The sequence below is a fragment of the Lonchura striata genome, chromosome 4, assembly GCF_050655825.1.
Source record: "Lonchura striata isolate lonStrDom1 chromosome 4, ASM5065582v1, whole genome shotgun sequence".
NCBI classification, from domain to species: domain Eukaryota; kingdom Metazoa; phylum Chordata; class Aves; order Passeriformes; family Estrildidae; genus Lonchura; species Lonchura striata.
In genome coordinates, this window is record NC_140706.1 from 32,673,131 (window position 1) to 32,680,544 (window position 7,414).

The following is a 7,414-nucleotide window of genomic DNA, read 5'->3' on the forward strand; positions in this document are numbered from 1 at the left end:
GTAACATTGCTTATCTAGCTTCCAGAGGAGAAAAGCCAGGCGCTAATTAGGTGTGGAAACACTTTGTAAAAGAGTGTTGGTCGGTTCTTGGAGACTTGCCCTGAGGGGAAGGACAGGGAGACTGGAAAGTCCTAGACAGCAAAATAAATTTGTGATGGGATGTTGAAGTCTGGGGGTGAAAGGAAGAGAGAAAAAGAAGAGTGTGGTTGCACAGGTCTGTTACCTGTCAGGCTCTGCAAGGCCAAAGGAAGCTTGTCTGAAAACAGGGTAGGGGAAAAGAATCTCCCTGTGATTTGGTGAAAAATAAATGGAGTAACACGGCAGGTGGAGAGTCTGAGTATGTCAGAAAAACATGTTCTAAACTGAAGGAGTTTGCAAAGTGGCTAGGGAATATGTATGCCACAAATCCCTGTTTCTCTTGTGCTAGCTGGAGTAATTTTCTTCTGAATTGGACAGGCTTCATAAGTGTTCCTAGTGTGTCTGGTCAACAAGAGATCACTGTAGAGCATGTGTGTGGTTGGTTTGTGGGAGTACACTGAAATTCCTGTGTAGGCTGGATGCAGCTGGACTACAGCCTCTGTGAGGCTGTGGGAGCCCCATGGACAGTGACTTTGGGAACTGCAAAGGAGGGTGGCTGTATCTCACTGAGGGCCACATCTCTAACCTGAAAATAAAATTGACCAGTGGATTCCACAGTGCAGTGGCCCCTGGTGACTTCCAGGTGTATGGAAGACTACAGCCTTCTCCTCCCTTCCCTGCTCTCTTACATCCTCTCATTGTCTCTTCCTGCAGACCCTGTCATCTCTTCCAGAGCGTCTTTCCTTTCAGGGATTTCTACAGAAATATGACCAAGAGGGAACTGTGGCAGAAGTGGCATTGCCATGGGTCATTATTCACCTGGCAGGGTTGTAGGTCTCTGCTCCTTTAATTGCCCTTCCCTGAAATATGGGGTCTTGCAGCACTACAGCTGCCTCTGCAGGGTCATGTTGTGCTGAGAATAGTGGGAGCCATGGTGAGCACTTCCGTCTGAGGGACACCTCTTCTAGGGCAACACCGTGGTTGAGGTGGGATGGCTCTAGAAATAGGATGTCCCTACTGCCCTTCCCCTCATTGTTCATGCTGGCTCATTTTCCTGTTGGAAATGCTCCTGCATGAGCATGGGTGAACCAGCTCACTCCCCACAAGACACATCTGCCTGAGCCTGTGCCTTTGGAATCCTAGGCACCCTAGGACTGACAAGTCTAGAGGTCATTGATCATAGAATCTCTAAGGTTGGAAAGATCTTTAAGATTATGAAGTCCAACCACCAGCCTAGAACTACCACCACTATGTTAGCTATTAAATCATGTCCTCAAGTGCCATATCCACATATTGTTTGAACACTTCTAGGAATGGTGACTCTACCGCTTCCATGGGAAGCCTGTTCCAGTGGTTTACAACGCTTTCTGTAACTTTCCTTAATATATTGTTTTCCTGGCGCAGCTTGAGGCCATTTCCTCTTGTCCTGTCACCTATGACCTGGGAGAAGAGACAAAACACTACCTGGCTACAATCCCCTTTCAGGTAGTTGTAAAGAGCCAGAAGTTCTCCTCTGAGCCTCCTTTTCTCCACATTAAACATCCCCAGATCCCTCAGCTGCTTCTCATAAAACTTGAGCTCCAGACCCTTCATCGGCTTCACTGTCCTCTGGACACACTCCAGCACCTCAGTGTCTTTTAGCAGTGAGGGGCCCAGAACTGAAGACAGAGCTTGAGATGTGGCCACACTAGTGCCAAGTACAGAGGGACAATCATTGCCCTGATCCTGCTGGCCATGCCATTCCTGATACAAGCCATGATGCCACTGGCCTTCTTTGCCACCTATGCACATTGCTGGCTCATGTTCAGCCAGATGTCATCCAGGTCCTTTTCCACTAGGAAAAATGCCAGGGATAGTTCTTGCTGTGGCATAAAAAAATAGTACTTTTATACATTTGGGTTGAACAAAAATCTCAATAGGCTGTTCACTGTTCACTTCTGGCCAGATCCTTTTCTGTTGATCATAGCTTATACGGTGCAAGAAAAGCAGCACCTACCCTTTGCTGTGAGCTAGGTAGCTTGTAGAAGTGAGTTTGGATAGTCCCCTTGCAGCTAAGATGAATATAGCACTACACATTTCCTGTTCATGATAGAAAAAATATGTGCTTAACTATCCTTTAAGTCAGTGGGGCTAAAGGGGCTAAAGCTGATGATGTACTTACATCCCTTCCTGACCCGAGGTCTATAAAGAGATGGAGCCTGATGTCCCTACTGGCATTCAAATATCTCCTTTCTGACAAGTCTGAGAAAACAGAGCTTTACAGCTCAGTAATAAATATTCCAATTTGAGATTCTGCCCTCAAGTGGGGCTACACATTACCAGGATTGATTTTAAATGCACTTTTAGCTTAGACTGAAGTAACTAAGGTATTCTTTCACCTATCCCCAGAAGGGCTGGGAATGGACTGGGGAAGAGCAAAAGAGAGCTGTTTCAGGTCACAGTTTTCTCTAATGGGAAACTCCCTATAAAGTCAAAATACCTGTGTGGAATTGAGCTTCACTTTTGTTTTGTTTCAACCACTTTTTAATGTTAAGGCAAAAGTACCAATATCAAGCATGCAGAGCTGACTGACTTCACCTCAGGCAGAGGAGGAATATCGAGTAAGATGAATGATGTTTCTGAAAATTTGGCATTCAAGGGAGAGCAGGTTATGCATTTACACACCCAAATGTGTTTTCTTTCCAAAGAAAAATCTCCAAAAGACACAGAGGGCAGATTCTGATAACATCTGCAGGAATTTTTTTTCTGTCTTTTTTTTTTTTTAATCCCACAGGTGGCGTCTGGTCCTGGTACTTAAAAATCTCTGGCAGTAATGCTTAGGAACTTCCTCACCCGTGTCGTTTTTACTGACTGCAGAAAAAGAGTCCTTTCCAGTGTGCATGCCTATACACATGTAGCAGACACCTCTGGTCCCTGCTGTCCTCTGCTGTGCTGCCCTGGAATGCCTGCAGATTGGGCAGCAACATTCAGATGTGAGGAGCGAGTGCTGCAAAAAGCATGTCAGCCTACATTGGGTTGTCTGTTCTGATTTGAAAAAATTCTGTTGAAGGATGCAGCAGGGGAGACAGGCTGTGGAGAGGAACTTAGGAGGCCAACATCTAAAAAGGGAAGCCTCTCAAAAGAGCCAGGAGTTGTGTTTAAGGAAGGCAGATTGATCTCCTTGATGTCAGGCAATGAGACTTGACAGATGAGCAAAGTTAAAAAAAAAAAAGTTTATCTCTAACCCAGAGATGATTTTAAGACCACTGGAAGTAGACTGAATAGAAATTGCATACCCTGTCCCCGTGTGTTGCAGGGCATGCATACTTTGACTTTCAATTTCTGGGAGGAAATTACAAAATTGCAGGACCATGCCTTCCCTGGGGGCTGAGCAGCAGGACCTTCTGTGCCAGAGGGGGAAAGCTCTCCCTCTGCTAGTGCTGAGGGTTAACATCATTGTCTTCTCAGCTACTGCATGGCCTTGCTGGCAGGACCCTGCAAGCTACAAGGAGGCTTGTTGTGGTTGCCTTCAGCTTGAGCCTGGGATAGACAAAATCAAAATTAGTGAGAACTCCGAGGGGTTGGTGACAGTTTAGCTTCTCACAGAGAACTTTGATTCTGTTTGCAAAGTGTAACTAAGGAGTGACTTGAGAGATGCTGGGTGAGATGTTTTTAGGGCTTGGAAAAACACATTGAGACATTCCTGGTGCTCCTGTCTGCAGTGCTCTGACCACCCTTGGACCAGGACTGTGCCTCTGCAGTTTGTGTTCTCTGGTGGGACCCCTCTCTGCTTCCAGCCCGGCCTTTGGCTCTGGTCAAGTTTCTTACCTCATTATCTATGTGTTTCCCTCCCTGTGAAACATCTCCTTTCCTTTGAGATATTGGAAAGAGGGATCATAGAAAATGGTGAAGGCTTTATAGTTATGATTCTCTTCCTGCATCTGTATGGGTCATACACAGTACCACTACATCAAAACACTGCAGGGTCTTGCCTGTGAGTAACATCGGGGCTCCTTGGATAAATGGAGACTACAGTTGTACTCTGCCATTTGCTTTTAGACATTTCTTTTCTCAGCTAAATTGAAATGCCAGGGTCATAGTCTGATCAGGCTTAACTGAATAATGTTTTTTGTATAGTTACAAAATGAGAAAACTTGTTCATCCAAAACCTGTTAAAAGAAATGGCTTTAAACAAAAGATAACATAATCTTCAAAAGATTTTTTAAAAGACACGGGTATCAAAATCTTCATCAGACAGTGAAGAAACTCAGTCTTCTGTAGTTGTTCAGGCACATTGCATTAAATAGCTGTACCTAGTGATGAAACAAATATATTTTGAAACTTGCTGTTTCCTTTTGATATTTCTGATCGATTTTTATTGTAACAATAATTCTTTGTTACTAGTCATTTTACTGAAAGCAATATCTTACCAAGACTCCTTAATGGAGACATCTAACATTTAAATTTCTGAATTAACAAGTTTTAAAATTTAGCTTAAAAAATGAATATTTTTTTTCATCTGTCACCTTCTAAATTCTGAAGTTTTGTTCTCATTGAGTAGCAGATAATATTTAAAAGACTAAACATGTTTAAATATGTGCAGATATTTTTGCCAAGAGGGCTTGGAAGGAAGAGGGACTGAGTAAGTTATTTTGTGGGTGATGAGTTGATTAGATAAAGTTTTAGGTTTTGCTTATGGAGTTACTCAAAAGCATAATCAAAAAGTAGAGCAGTTGATTTTTTCTCTTCCTTATTCCATATCCTTTCATCATATGCTTGCAACATCACATACAATTGGTATCCATGGAAATTATATCTTATCAGGAGCAGCTGATGAACTCTTGGGAAATAAATATCCCATTTTCATGCAAATATTCTAAATAGCAAAAAGATAAGGAAGAAAAATGATAAATAGAATTCCTTCTGTCTTAGAATATATTTCAGTATTTTCCTTGAGGCAGCAGTAGATTTTTGAAATTGTGTTCTTACTGAACACAAACTTTCATAGACTGGTGTGTGAGTATGCAAGTTATGAGGGAGAAAGCAAAATATAAAATAATTCACATTGATTTTGTGTGGAAGTATTCTAGATACTCCTTATGTAATTTAACTTTATTGTCAGAACACAATCCAGTAACTTTAGAAGGAGCAAGCACCTTCCATTTAAAAGCTAGATTGTGAGAGAGATTAATTGCTTGCTAGGAGCTGGATATTGGTGATTAGTGTAGTCTGTGTCACAGGAAAGCTGGGTCTACATGCTCCCTCAATAAAGCACTAAAATTCCACCTTCCTCTCTGCTTTTAAATGAGTGCAGTATAGTATTTAAGAAACTGCTCTTTCTCTTGTAATTTTATTCCATACTGTAGAATTTACCTGCACTGATGTGAACATTTGCTTTCTGTTCTACTGCTAGGACATTTTAATACAGGCTCCTGAAGTGGGATGGTGTCCCAGTCTGTTTATCTGCAGCCAAGGGTGTAGATTAATTTCTTAAATTTGGCTTCATGAATCTTATTTCTGTTGAAAACTATGGATGGGAGCTTCAGTGAAGAGGATGTTATTATGATGATGATGTTATCAGAGATATAGCAATAGTAGGAAACGCCCCATAAAGAAATTCAGTTTCCTGAACAAAGAATCCCTCTGATACTCCTAGTGTACCATGGTGGGTTGACCTGGCTAGACACCAGGTGCCTACCAAAGCCATTTTGCCACTCCCCTTCCCATGTGGATAGGGGAGAGAAAACGGAACAAAAGGCTCATGGGTTGAGATAAGGACAGGGACAGATCACTCACCTGGAGCAGTCACCATCATGAGCAAAAGAGAGTTGACTCGGGAAAATCAGTAGGATAAGGAGAAAGAAAAATAAATCTTAAAACCAACTTCCCCCACCCCTCCCTTCTCTTCAGGCTTTATTCTCAAGTCTCCACCTCCTCCCTGCCAGCGGTGCAGTGATGATCAGATCATCACACCCTGTCTCTGTTGTTCCTTCCTCCTCAGGGGAAGGACTCCTCACACTCTTCCCTGCTCCAGCATGGGCTCCCTCCCACAGTAGCGAGACTCCAATGAACTTCTCCAATGTGAGTCCTTCCCACAAGCTGCAGTTCTTCACAACTGCTCTAGTGTGGGTCTGCTCCATGGGGTGCACTAGTCCTGCATGGGGTCCTGGCAGAAAACCTGCTCCAGCATGGGCTCCTCTCTCCATGAGTGCACTGGTCCTGTCAGGACCCTGCTCCAGCATGGCCTTCCCATAGGGTTACAGCCTCCTTTGGCTATTCCCCTGCTCCAGCATGGAGTCACCTACAGGCTGTAGGTGGATACCTGCTACACTGTGGATATCCATGGGCTGCAGGGGCACAGGTGCCTCCCATAGTCTTTCCCACAGACTGCAGGGCGATCTTAGTACTGGTACCTGTAGCACCTCCTCTCCCCCCTTCAGCACTGACCTTGGTGTCTGCAGAGCTGTTGCTTGCTCATATCACCCTCTTCTCTCTGGCTTCAATTTGTCATTTTGGGTTTTTCCCTTCTCTTCTTAGTTCTGTTATCCCAGAGACACTACTACCGTTGTTGATAGGCTCAGCCTTGGCCAGTGGTAGGTCCTTCTTGGAGTTGCCTGGCATTGGTTCCATTGGACATAGATGAAGCTGGCAGCTTCTCACAGAAGCCACCTCTGTAGCCCCCCTCCCACTACCAAAGCCTTGTCACACAAACCCAATACAGACACATGCATAAAGCATGTTTTGTTTTAGTGATCAAGATCCTCAAATCCCTTTCTCTGCCACTTTCAAAGAATGCTTATAAGGACAAAAACACACACACCAGTTGTGTGAGCTAGCTCTCCTCTTACATCTCTCCTCTAAGGCCTTTTAAGCAAGAACTTAATAAAAATGTCATGGTAGTCACATCAACTACCTCTGAATTAAAAAAAAAATAGAGCTAATTTCTTGCTTTACGTATAACTCTGTACTTACCTCTGCATTGTGATCATTAGAACTTCTGAGTTACTAAGATGGGTATCACCATGAGAGTGTTGCTGAAAACAAAGGTAGGAAGGGATTGATGCCAGGGTCTAGAGCTGATGGGGTCTTGATCCCTTTGGTAGGCATAGCCTTCATTAGGGGAGTTGTCTGGACCATCAAAACTGTCAGCAATCTAATCAAATACACTTCTGGTACCTTTAAGTGGACACTTTAATGGGGATCAGCATTGTATCAGTTAACACCCACTTCCCCCCTCAGTTTGATGAACAAACATATAAAAGCATATTACTGGGATTATGTTCCTGTAAACTCAAGCAGTTACTATTTGGTTACTATGCTGCATCACCATTGATTGTCTCAAGATTTCAGTTTGATT

The 7,414-nt window shown here is 43.5% G+C and overlaps 1 long non-coding RNA gene across 1 annotated transcript; it reads right to left on the reverse strand.

Annotated features, from left to right (window-relative positions):
* Positions 1 to 2,815: 2,815 nt before the first annotated feature.
* LOC146767582 (uncharacterized) lies at positions 2,816 to 7,163 on the reverse strand. Its single transcript, XR_014955121.1, has 2 exons — positions 7,030 to 7,163; positions 2,816 to 6,671 (listed from the first exon to the last, which is right to left on the reverse strand). It is a non-coding gene; the product is annotated as an uncharacterized LOC146767582 (long non-coding RNA).
* Between the last annotated feature and the right edge of the window lie 251 nt (positions 7,164 to 7,414).